This window comes from Sebastes fasciatus, chromosome 21 (genome assembly GCF_043250625.1).
Source record: "Sebastes fasciatus isolate fSebFas1 chromosome 21, fSebFas1.pri, whole genome shotgun sequence".
Lineage (NCBI taxonomy): Eukaryota > Metazoa > Chordata > Actinopteri > Perciformes > Sebastidae > Sebastes > Sebastes fasciatus.
Genome location: NC_133815.1, coordinates 9,491,741 through 9,504,212, shown reverse-complemented (window position 1 = coordinate 9,504,212; position 12,472 = coordinate 9,491,741). Strand labels below are relative to the sequence as shown.

At 42.6% G+C, this 12,472-nt stretch overlaps 1 protein-coding gene and 1 long non-coding RNA gene across 8 annotated transcripts in view; one reads left to right on the top strand and one right to left on the bottom strand.

Moving 5' to 3' along the window:
- The window catches only part of dlgap1b (discs, large (Drosophila) homolog-associated protein 1b), a 260,605-nt gene that overhangs the window by 20,175 nt on the left and 227,958 nt on the right, over positions 1-12,472 (bottom strand). The window lies entirely within an intron of this gene.
- LOC141759575 (uncharacterized) lies at positions 816-12,450 on the top strand. 4 transcript variants are annotated; one of them, XR_012592151.1, is made up of 5 exons: positions 816-1,908; positions 2,121-2,246; positions 4,840-4,922; positions 6,951-7,036; positions 11,767-12,450. It is a non-coding gene; the product is annotated as an uncharacterized LOC141759575 (long non-coding RNA). The 4 variants fall into 4 exon arrangements; XR_012592149.1 differs by having other exon boundaries at positions 1,891-2,037; positions 6,977-7,036; XR_012592150.1 differs by having other exon boundaries at positions 1,891-2,037; positions 6,951-7,021.

The following is a 12,472-nucleotide window of genomic DNA, read 5'->3' as shown; positions in this document are numbered from 1 at the left end:
CCGATACTGGATCGGATATCGGGCCGATACTGACTCAAATAGCTGGATCAGCATATCAGCCGATCTATTCAATTCAATTCTATGATTGTATACTAAATACATTATTACTGTAATTTTAATTTCTGTATAGGTTTTGACAAATTTGTCGCTGCATTAAAAAGGTTTAAACTTGAATTGTAATTCTTGTTAATTTTGAAGATTATTTTACCAAGTTGCTGGTGTACAATTTATTATTTTAATAATAAATAACAATTACATTTAGTTTTACAAAGTTAAAAGAACAATGTTTAAGTCAAGCCAGATGTTGCCTAAAATAATGACTCCAGTCATCTCCATACAGTGAGACATACAGCTTATTAAGCAAACGCTGGTATCAGATCGGTACTGAAAAAGTCGAATCGGTGCATCCCTAGTATAAATACTGTACGTAAAGTTCCTCTGTGTACAGTTCTGGAGCATGTGAGCTAATCTCCTGGAGACTTTTCCTACATGACGGCAGTTCTCTCATTAGACCTGCCCCTGTGACGGCTCCGGGCCGTTTCCATTGTTCTCCCTCACTCCTTGGCGAGAGCTTTACCCCTGACTAGTGCACAACCACATGAAGAGACACATTAGTCTTTTGTTTCTGTCCAAAAAGAGCTGCCTGCAGGGGGTTGAAAGAGAGAGCATAACGTAAGAGGAGAAGGACAGAGATAAAGAACGGATAATGGAAAGAGAAGTGAGAAAAAGGGGGGACAGGACAGAGGATAAGTCTGCTGTGCTGTTTCCTTCAGTTCCTGTACATTCCAGCTGCTTCGTGGGGCATAAACCTGAGCATTAGCTCCAGCGCTAAAGCTAACACGCCCACACATCTCACGCATGCTTTCACTGCACTCGTTTCCCACAGCATTGCTCACCGACTGACTGAGACTTTAAGAGTAGACTGCGCGGAGTGACACATCGCATGTGCCGGCAGTGACAGCACAGGCAGCCGTATCAAGCCGTGGTGGCATACCTAAAAACAGAATCACGGAGCTGGGGGAGGTCTGTTAGTCATTAAAATGAAACCGGCTTTGTGATTGAGCGGTGACTAGGTCGACATAAATCTAGTTAATGTCAAACACACACAGATAAAGATAGAGTGAAAGAAGAAGCGAGGAGAGTCTTAATGGTGGCATTTTGTGTTGCTAAGTGGATAATACAGCCCACTTAGGCCGGTGTCTGCTACACTAAAAATAAACACAGCAATGTTGCCACCACACTGTCTCCAAGTGCTAAACACAGCTCGCTGATAAAACATGACAAGACTGTCCACAAGAACTGAAAGTCCGTGGAGTTACAGCCGAGTACAGGAAAACATAACCGCGAGCCTGGGGAGTAATGGACTCTGGGACAAAAACAGCAAAGACAGACAAAAAAGACAAGAGGCTGACACACATATACGCACAGAAGAATCGGGCCTTAAGTGAGAGGGTTGAAACACAATGCCGATGTCATGTCATTACATGAAGGATCACTGTGCTCGCTGCAGCTGCTATTTACATATAAATGCAGCAGAATGTGGTCAAAAGTTCACTTCTTCGTTCCGTGCAACAAGCACTCGGAAGGATTGACGCCGAGAGGCAAGAAAAGTCAGAGCACGATTCATAAAATGACTGGGCACAAAAAGTAACAGGAAAGTTGGCTGCCGGGGTTTTTACAAGCGTTTGAGTTTACTCTTCCAGGAATGCCGTGAAACATCGGCGACGGGTGTTGTTTCACAGCCCTGTTTTTTTTTTTTTTCTTCTCCTCCTCGCATTCCTTCCTCCTTTTCCCCTCTGTTTGACGTTCTTTGTCCTGACCACTTGCACATGGAGGGGAAAGGAGACACTGGCGGGGCTTAATCCACCGCCAGAGGCATGCTAAAGCCATCTGGGCCCAAAACCAAACGTAAGGCCTTCTGCGTCGCCTATATGAGAGGAAGAGGAGGAGGCGGTGGGGGGGGTGGAGGACGGATGGAGAGAAGGAGATGGAAAAGTTAAGAGAGAGAAAATGAGAGAGGGAAGAGAGAGAGAAAAGGTAGGAGGTACAAGAGGGGCTATGGGGGGATTTGGAACAAGAACCAGGCTATACTGACGCATACTGTCTTTTGTGGTTTCCAGTCCTGACCCTGTGACCCTATACATCCTGTTGAAGGGGGCGGAGGGAAAGACGAGATGGCAGCTATAGGCACTGGCTGCATGGGAGTGTGTCCAAAGTAGCGAGCGAAGGAGACGGCATGTATCGGGGTAAATATGAATATAGACGCTCTCTATCTGTCTCTCAGGTGTGATTTCTCACACCCCTCTTCCCTCCCTTTCCTGCGTGTTTACATCCACTCCCTGCTGAATCTTGTGGGGGAGGAACAAAACAATAGTCTCTCCAACATTCCCACTCTCCTGCCGAGAGCACTCGTTTGTCTCCTGCATTCCTTTCCCCATTCATCTCTTTCTCTCTCTCTCTCCCCTCCTGGATAGAAAAAAAAACTGCTCTTTACACGGGGGAGGGGTCTGCGTCTTAAAAAAAAAAAAACTCTGAGTGGAGTCAGCACCCCTTGAACACAACCTCCCCCTTTCCTCCCCGTTTTACTTGGTTAGTGAAGCAGCAAAGCTCAAAGAAAGGGAGGAGAAAGAGGAGATGCATTCTTTCTCTCCCTCTCGCTGTCTCTCAGTGTGTACCGGGGGTGAGCTGTGGCTTATTTTTAATGACTGGTTAAAAAAATAAAAAAGAGGGAGGACTGGGTCTCTTCCCCCGCCGGCCGCTTACACACAGGCTCAGTCACTCAGACACACACACATTACTGTAGCCGAGTCTGGGACTTTCACAGAGAAGTCTTTAATTTGCGCTGGGGCCCGGCCTCCCACACTGCGCGGCCCAAACCACCCACTTACAGCCATGCACCATTCCTCAGACTTACTCCAACATACCCCTCCTGAGCAGTGAAAGCAACATGAACCACGCAATTTAGCTGTCAAGTAAAGTCTAAAAACCTTCAACATTCTGTCAAGAGAGCAGAGCAAAAAAAGCATGTTTCGTCTTTTACGCCTCCTTGGAGGAGATTTAACTCTATATCCCAACTCCTGTTCTGTTTTTTCATTCACGCAGAGCTTTGCGGGCCCTGCCTTGCCTTAGCTTAGCATGCAGGAGCCATGAGGATCATCCACAGTAAACACTGAGGAAATCCTTTGCTTTTTCCTTTGCTCCTTCTGATGCCAAAACACAGACAGGAAGAGCAAAAAAAAAAAAAAAAAGAAGGGAGGAGTGGGACAACCCCTACCTGACAGAGCAAACCCCCGTTCAGACACGCCAAATGTGCTGTTTACATGTTGACATTTGGGAAAGTAATTCCTCAAAGTTAAACTGCAGATTCCTTCTTTTTTTTTTTAGCAGGAAGCTGGTGTGTTGTTTCTGCAGAGTGGGGGGACAGCAGGGGTCCGATGCCGCAGCCATTCTTTGTGTTTGCGTAGCCCTGTCAGCTCCTCCCTGGTCTCATGCCTTTTTTTCAAACAGAGCAGGAGGAGAGATGTTCTCTTCCTGTGTCAAAAGATATCTACTCTTCCTACCTAAATAGCTATAATCAAAGCATTCCAGGCCTTAACAAGCTGGGACCAATTAAGTCGTAAGTAAGTAAACACGAACACCTAACAAAAAGCTTTAAGTCCCGTTGCAGACTGATCCTATTGACTTTTATTGTGCTTTTAGAGCATGTCAAGGCAGGAAATCACTGTCGATTCAAGTCGTAGGAAAATGCACAATGATTGCACATGATTGATACAATGATATAGCAATTTCTGCACAAATATTCAGCAAGTGCCTACAGGTGCAATTCATCCTGCATGGGTTACTTGAGATCACATTGCACCAGAGCGTCATGTTACGCATTATTTGGGCCACACTCAACACAAATTTGACTGCTTCAAAAGGAGCTGAGGCTATGATGACATCTAGTGAAAGCTTTCATACTGCAAGAAGTCAAGGATTTCCTTTGCTTACATCTGGATCACAAGATTTACTTCAAATTCAATTTGAGATCAGACGCGTTCGAGTTAGTTTACTAAATTCAGCTGTACAAGCTGGAGTAACTGGTAGTAAATCCACAGATGTAAACACTTTTCAACTAAATTCAATCCCTCTGCATCTCTTAATCTGATGACAAACGGCCTCAAATTGACATTGAGCCGTATAAAAGAGTGTTTTTTTTGCCTTGTGTCAAGTGAAAGAGCGACAGTGCAAGTTCCCACTGGCTTGCATTCTCAGACAGCCGTGACAGGATGAAGTAATTACTGAGTGGCTGACACACCAGCATGGTTGGGATTTATCTCCTCCAGGAAGAGAGATAGCCAAATCACAGTTTACCCACATCGAGGCTCCCAGCCCGGGCTTGATCCCGCAGCTGCAAACGGAGAAGCCACACACAGACACTTTGACACCGTATACAGTCACATGGGCACGATCAGTAGCTCCATCGAGGTACGCCTGCCAACCATCTTTCTGCTTTTCACTCCACATGTATGCAGAGCGTGTGCTAGTGTGCCACCACATGCCTCGACCCAGCCCTTGTTTCCTGTCAAACACACCTACTCGCACCATCAAAGCATGTGGGATGACAGCATTATGCAGGTGTGTGTGTGAGAGAGAGAATCGGAGAGACAGATGACACCAGAGTACTGTTTAATTTACATCCCCCCTTTGAATACTAATTCCACCTTAGAGGATGGCAGCTTTGATCCACTGACACACAGGTGTATTTCACGTGCAGCGGCATACGTTGCTAAGGCAGGGCTTTATCTGTCCCTGTAATTAACGGCAGAGCATTGAGAACTATCTCTGTGTGTGTGTGAGACTGAGGAAACAGACATGGCAGGAGGGACTGATGGAGCTCAAAGCAGCATTCCTCCTCATCGTTTGATCTCCACGTCTCTCAGGCACGTATACATCAAGCAAAGCATGAATGTCAGTCATGATTCATGAGTACAGTATCACACACACTGATCACTCGTTTCCTCGATTTCCGTCTTTCACACAGAAACGTGTCACTGGAACTCAAGAAATATTGTCTGACAGCAAGATGAAACTTGTGAGTTGGCCCATATACTGAGACCCACTGCTGTGGGGAGACATCAGAAGACAGGCTGGATTTATTCTGAAACTGGGGCTCCCTCTAGTGGCGATAGAGCAGAATTGAAAAACTGAAAAATGATTTATTATGAAGCAAATATTTATGAAAAAAACATCAACATGTCTATTTTTAAAACTAAATCTGGTTTAACAATGTTACAGATCAGAAAATGCTTAAAAATCCTTCCTTGTTTAATCTGTTACATTTTCTCTTTTTATTCAATATCCTACATATCCACTTCACACTTAAAGGTCTTATTAACAACATTTTATTTAGATGAATATTGTTTTTTAAATAATTAGGGCCGTCAATCGATTAAAATATTTAATTGCGATTAATCGCAAATAAATCAAACATTTTCATTTTTTGAAAATGTACCTTAAAGGGAGATTTGTCAAGTATTTAAAACTCTTATCAACATGGGAGTGGACAAATATGCTTGCTTTATGCAAATGTATGTATATATTTATTATTGGGAATGTAGGAATGTTGCTTTTTGGTCTTCTACTTTGGTCATTTGTTTTGCTGATGCTACAAGAACGCAGCAGTTTTACTTTAAGATTTACCGTCATTACATCAAATCAGTCAATACAATTTTTATGTGTGCTTTTGATCATTTTTAAGTCACTTTTTTACGATTCTGAAGAAATTCCAAACATCGAGTTGCATTTGACCACTAAATGTTAAAACTGGGCAGTCATCTCAGTGTACATATGTACAATATGTATTAGAGAGCAAGTTTTACCTTGTTTTGTTTTGTTCTTTTTACTGGGAACTATGCAATATTTTAGGTAGGTTAAAATGGGAAACTGATTTTTAAAATACGGATTATGAGTTGGCTATTCTCACACAAAACATTTAAGAGGGATAGTTACTTGGAAAAAGCCTGGGAGATGAGGAAAAAAGGAATAAACAAATATATAGCTTGCACACTGCAGAACTCCAATGCTCACTAATTTATTGCACTGTGCAATAAATTAGTGAGCATTGGATTCCTGCAGTGTGTTTATTCCATGATCTTCTCACCTGAAGCTCAGCACCTGCCTGTTTTTGGATTGGATGTGCGGATTGGATATGCCTTAGATGAGGAAAAAGCCCTTTATCAGGATAAACTTTAGACTTTCAGCATGCTTTTCTAGTTATTTGAAAATATGCGCAAAAACATGTTATTTGAAATTATTAATATAATGTTAAAAAGGATGAAGTTATTCTTTTTGATGTTTGATTTTGATGGTTGAAGTGGTGTCTTGTAATCCTGTGTGGGATGAGCTAAATACTTTGCATGACATCGAAATAAAAGCTAACTAAATACAAAATATAAATGAGTGTCTGAGCATCGCATCAGATATAAACAACATCAAACTGGCCCAACGGTCATCTTTCCTGATATTGTTGGTGACCACTGATTTTATGAATCAAGTCAGGACTTTTTTAAACCAACACCCTCAGTGCTGTACCATCTAAACTGTCTCTTTTTATGCTCATATTTATCCATGATAGCAGCCGAGCTAGCACCATATGAAAGCTACTCCTCCTGTACAGTATTTTAATTTTGCATTTTACTTTGTTTCAAATACTTTATTGATATTACTGAATAACTGGAGGTTTTGTTCATGCAGACAGCATGCATTTCAAAATGTTCCACTAAGATAAAAACATGCAATGCGTATTTAGACAGGAGACAATGTGTTGGTAAGGAGTTGGTAAGTAACAGGATCAGAAAGCACATAGTGCTGCATAGCTTAACACGGAACAGTTTTAATTAACGCCCATATTTTCACCTGACCTCTTTATCTTTGTTCTTCTCTGCTCTGTTTTTCATGTGGATTACTAGAAATCTGGAATTAACTTTGCCCACAGCTCAGAGGAATTAAGAGGCTGATGAAAGAAGCTGAAAGACTAGAAGTGAGTAAAGAAAAAGTAAGTGAAGGATCAGATCCAAAGACACTTTGGTCTGTTTAGCACCCTTGAGCCAGGGAGACTGTTTATGAGTTGTCTGTCATCACATCTCTTTCTGAAGTTACTGAAAATATGGACACCTCATATGACTGATGTAAAAGTGTCTGTGTTTCCCTTGGCAAGTACTTCATAAGCTCAGCTTTAACATGATAATTGCTCCTTAAAAGACACGGTGAAAGACAAGGAGGGGGCAGCGGAAGTCTTAGCACCTGGTAAAAGTGAGAGTTGCTGGGAATATATGACTGGATAATGATTGAGAGAGAGAAAGTGGGGGGGGAGGGAGACTCATGGGAGTGTGCTTCAGCAATGCTGTCTCACTCCAATAAAGTCTCACGGAAATGAAGTGAGAGAAAGAGACAGAGAGAGAGAGGGGGGGGGGGATATTGCAAGCTGTGACTGACTCTGTTAGTCCCTATGGTCACATAGGGGGACAACAAACCTGAGACAACTACACTTTACAAAGTGCTTTCACTGCACTTACACTACAACATGACCTCAGCATAGAGCTTATAGCTTAAAGTATCCGTCTAACATTTCAGACCATACATTATAACCTACTGTCTTTAGTACATACAGTTTCCACATTAGAAGAGCACTACAACATAACCTGATTACCAGTAATACTTAGCAGTAATGCAACTGTTCAGGCAGCCGTTTTGTTTCTCTGACCTTTACGGATGTGATAGTTGGTCTGTACATTCAGATGGAACAAAATAATCTGAACGCAGTATTTTATTAGGGCCTGCAATCAGACTCATGTTACATGGTTATATTGACATATTAAGTAAATTTAAGATTGTAAGTATATTGTTTAGATGAACAACTTTGTTGGTTTTTGTACAAATTAAACAAACAAGTTATAATGTGTTGATTACTGAGCTTTAAGGCCCTGACACACCAAGTCGTTGGTCAGTCGTCGGACAGTTTGGGGCCGTCGGTGAGCGTTTGTCGGCCTAGTTCTTGCGTTGTGTCCCGCACCGTCGGCTTTAGTCTGCCCGCGTCAGAGTTTTTTCAGCCCATTCAGCATGTTGAATCGGTGGAGGCGCCCGTCGGTGCGAGAAATCACTCCGATTGGCTGTTCAGCTAAAGCGAATCAGTGAACGAGAAGAGAAACCGAAGTCGAACGAGTAAAGTCAAGAGGGCTCACATATTTGTCATCTTCATCTCATCTCATCATTCCAACACACGGATATTTTCACAACGACATGGCCATCTGGAATGAAGCTAAGGGGTGAGTGAGAGTGGTGTGAAAATGGTCGGCAAACGCTGCTTTGTCTCATGTACGTATCATAATAACGGCTTGTATATACGCCGTCCTCGGTCTTCCAGTTTCCCTTTTTGAATGGCGGCTACAGACTACTGCAACCTGCTGGTAGGGAGAGTTATTTCATCTCACGCAAGCGCAGGACGTACGTGGTAGTTGGCTGTTGGCTGTTGTCTTTGCGGTGTGTTCGAGTGCAACTTTTTGGCCAAGACGCAGGCAAAGTGAGGCGACTCGACGGTTGGCCTTCATTGCTGCGAGTTCTTTGATGTCGGCTTAGTGTGTCTGGGCCTTTAGAGGTGCCTTGGACAGAGCCAAGCTAGGTGTTTTAACCTGTTTCCTGTGTTTATACTAAGCTAACCGTCTCTTGGCTGCAGCTTCATATATACCGATCAGATACGAGAGAGGAATCAATCTTCTTATCTAAGTCTCGGCAAGAAAGCAAATACACACATTTCCAAAAATGTTGAACTACTCCTTTAAACATTCATTACATCAGTTTTTTGGTCCAGAGTTAAACCACAAATGCAACACTTCTGAACCGGTTAATACAGATCTACATAAGAAAGTCAAGCCAGAGGGTAAAATGTGACTAAACATATTCCTTTTTGAAACTGAAATACTTAAACAAGCAGTGACTCTGTTCTTCAACATGACCTTGCCTGCTGGGAGCAGTCATTCCTGAAACAGCATTATCAGTTTAAATGCCAATACATTTAAACAGCTGGTTGTGCAACTGTGCCCTCGAGAAAACATTTTTTTTTTCAAGATGAATTTTGAGCCAGTGCTGATGGGTTGGAACAATTTGTGACTGAAACTGAGGGAAACTAATGATCCCCCAGGGTCAAACAGGTACAGCAAAGAAAGTAATGTGATTCAGTTGGGAAAAAATGTCTGTAGGCTACATTATGAGCACAAAACAGGATATGAAGTAAGCCAAAACATATAAGAAAAACCGTAAAGCAAAAAAGTGAAAGGCCCCATTTAGCATCAGTGTTTGGTTTGTGTTCTGGGCTACTGTAGCAACATGGCGGCCGGCTCCGTGAAGAGTTCCCGCTCCGTATGTAGATATAAACGACTCATTCTAAGGTAAAGACACAACGATTCTGATTTCCAAGTGATTTTACACTAAAGAAAATATACTTGCCAAAATATCCCCCTAAATGCTACACACTGTTCCTTTAAAATGCGACTAAGGCCTTCCTGGATGAATGCGTCCTTCTCTAACTCTGTCATTTACATGATACTGACATGATCCTATATGACTATTGCCTACTGGAATCACCGGACACATGTGTGTGTCAATGGCATATTGTACTCAGGAGGGTCTTGGCGCCTCGTCCGAAAATAGAAAGCGGAAAGCTGGCAGGTGAGCGGGCAGGCAGCATAGCTGGTGAGAATGGCGCGTGTGCATGATGACTCACTGAAACACAGATGGTCAGTTGGAGACACGGGTCCGCAGACTGCTCGTCTGTCACACAGTAGGGTGTTAGGGGCTCTCCATCTACCCTATACGAACTGGCAAGTGGCACCACTGATCTCTTTTCCCATAAGGCCTCTGGGGCTAAGCAGCTCTCTCCCCTGCCCTCTGGATGCTCACTTTAACAAGATGAACCCCTATGAACTCCAATTCCAAGGGGGGCCCCCCTCCGAGTCTGACCTAAATACCCTGCAGCGGGAAGGCGTGTGTTGTGATGCTCTGCCAGGCGTTGCTCTGTGTGATGCAGGCCACACCTGTCGTCCTCCCATCAGAGATATACTGAAATAGACCGGGAGCTGGGAGGTGTTCAAGATTTCCCGGGTACCATGAGTGGAGAGGGAAACAAACAGCATGTCTCTCAGTGTGCTCACATGGTGTCCAGTTTGGAGGGAAAAAACAGTTGCCTTGGGGATAACTGGAAGTTTATTTAATAACAGTGTCAAGAGCTTGTTGGCCATAGGTCATGTATGACTCCACAGAGGGAAAACATTAGTAAATTAAATTACATTTGATTAAAGCTGCAGTGGGTAGAAATGGAGCAAACGATTAAAAAAAAATAAATACGGTCACCATATTCTGACAGTAGTGCATGAGACAGGTAATCTGAAAAAAATCAAGTGCCTCTGTGTCCTCCGGTGCTCCTAATAGCATCTGCAAGATTTCACAGACCGGAGGAGAACAACCAATCAGAGCTGATCTGGAGTCTGCCGTCCAGCTGCCGTCTATGAGCCGGCTGTCAATCACTCGCGAACTACTATCAAACGGTCAAACTAGGCAGCGCTGATCAAATATGAATCAATATTCTGTTACTGTAATGCCTAATTCTCTCCTCAAATGTTTTCAGAAACATCTTGTAGTGTACTGTTTAGCTGTAAAATTAGAAAGTTTGTGACTCGGCAGCCAGCCATGTTGAGATCCTTCGAGGAAATACCAAGCCCCGCCCACCAGCCAGAGCACAGCCAATAGGAACGCTCTCTCTCTCTCTCTGAAATGACCTGTGATTGGCCAAAGTCTCCCATCAAGGAGTCGATGTTTTAAAGCCTGAAAACAGAGCCATGAGGAGGTGCAGAAGTCTAGTTATCTCTCAGAACACTTAAATTACAATATGCTGAAAGGTTATTATGGATGTTTTTGCCCAATGATGCCAAAAAAAACTTCTGCTTATTGAAGCTTTAATTAATCTAATGTCATTTTAAGAATCCAAACAGAAGAAAGCTAAATGTAACTGCTGATAGTTTGATGGAGAAGTATGCATGGGCATGTAGGCTGTATATGCAACTGACTATAGATGTGCATATGTGTTGATGTGTTTAATCTGGACTTGTGGAACGGTTTACACGGCCACGTACTTCAGAAAGTGAGGTTGGAGGACCCACAGTTCTCCAGAAGACTGAGTTGACTCACAAGTACTGTGGCATCTGCATGCTTCTTTTCGGGCATATGCATATAAACTGTACATGTATATTAAAACGGGAAAACAGTCAGGTATAACTCTCTGTAAAGTTTGATATACACTGTGATAACACCTTTTCCAAATAAAAAAAAAAAAAAAAAAAATCCAAACAGTTTATAAATAGTTTAGAATTGTTTTTATATTTTATATGGCGTTACTTATAATGTGAATTAGCTTGTTCCTATAGTTATTTTGATTTAATATGAACAACTTCATCCATTTTTAATGTGAAGCATGAATAAGCAGAAAGAAGCATGGGATGGGCTGATAGTTTGTGTCAAGCCACTCACAATAAATACACGACTTCCGGTGACAAATTTCAAAATAAAAGTCAGTGACGCACTTTCATTGGTATAGCCTGTTATTTTTAGCTGACCTGACTTTGGGTAGTTAACTCCACTTGTTGTTAGCCTAATTTAATTTAACTATGTTTTGCATTTAGTCAATCTTACTACATGTTGCCCCTTTCCCTGACACATTCTGCTTTTATTTTGAAGGCTAACATCCTGCACCCTGCCTCGCTTGACGCAGCTCACCATCATCCCTCTCCAACAACAACAGAGAAACAGCTGCAGCGTTTTTACTCACAAAGACGTATCCAGTAGTCTCTCATGCTGAGCAGAGCACCGTACAAACACTGAAGTAACGACATAAAGAGCTGCAGACACTGATCCGGGATGATGAGATGACAGGAGGAGTCCTCTCTCCCTCATTTCCTTCTCCACTCTGACGATATAGTGGATCTTATGTCAGGATGTGGACGCGCCTTTAACGCACCCCCCCGCCCAACACCAACACTTTACAGCTCATTCAGCACCGGCTGGGACAGTCCCACTCACTGTCATCCATGATACTCTAAAACTTTCCCCTCTGACTTCTTAAGCATCTGTGTTGCAGTAATGCTTGTGAACACACTGTATTTATACCCTCATATTCCAATAGAGGGTTTTTTATTATAGGCTATTCAATTGGCATCTTTGTAAAATGTATAATTTGTAAATTTATTTTGTATTATTTAGATCATTTGTATTCATCAGTTAAACAATTAACATCATTAAACTCAAAATACACTTGATGGAAAACAGAAATAAATTAAACCATGTGAGAAAACACCAGAGACAAATTTATAATTTCTCTCCACAGCTTGGATTACTCAGGTCATGAGTCCCACCAACAAATATCCCCCCCCCCCCCCTCCCAAAA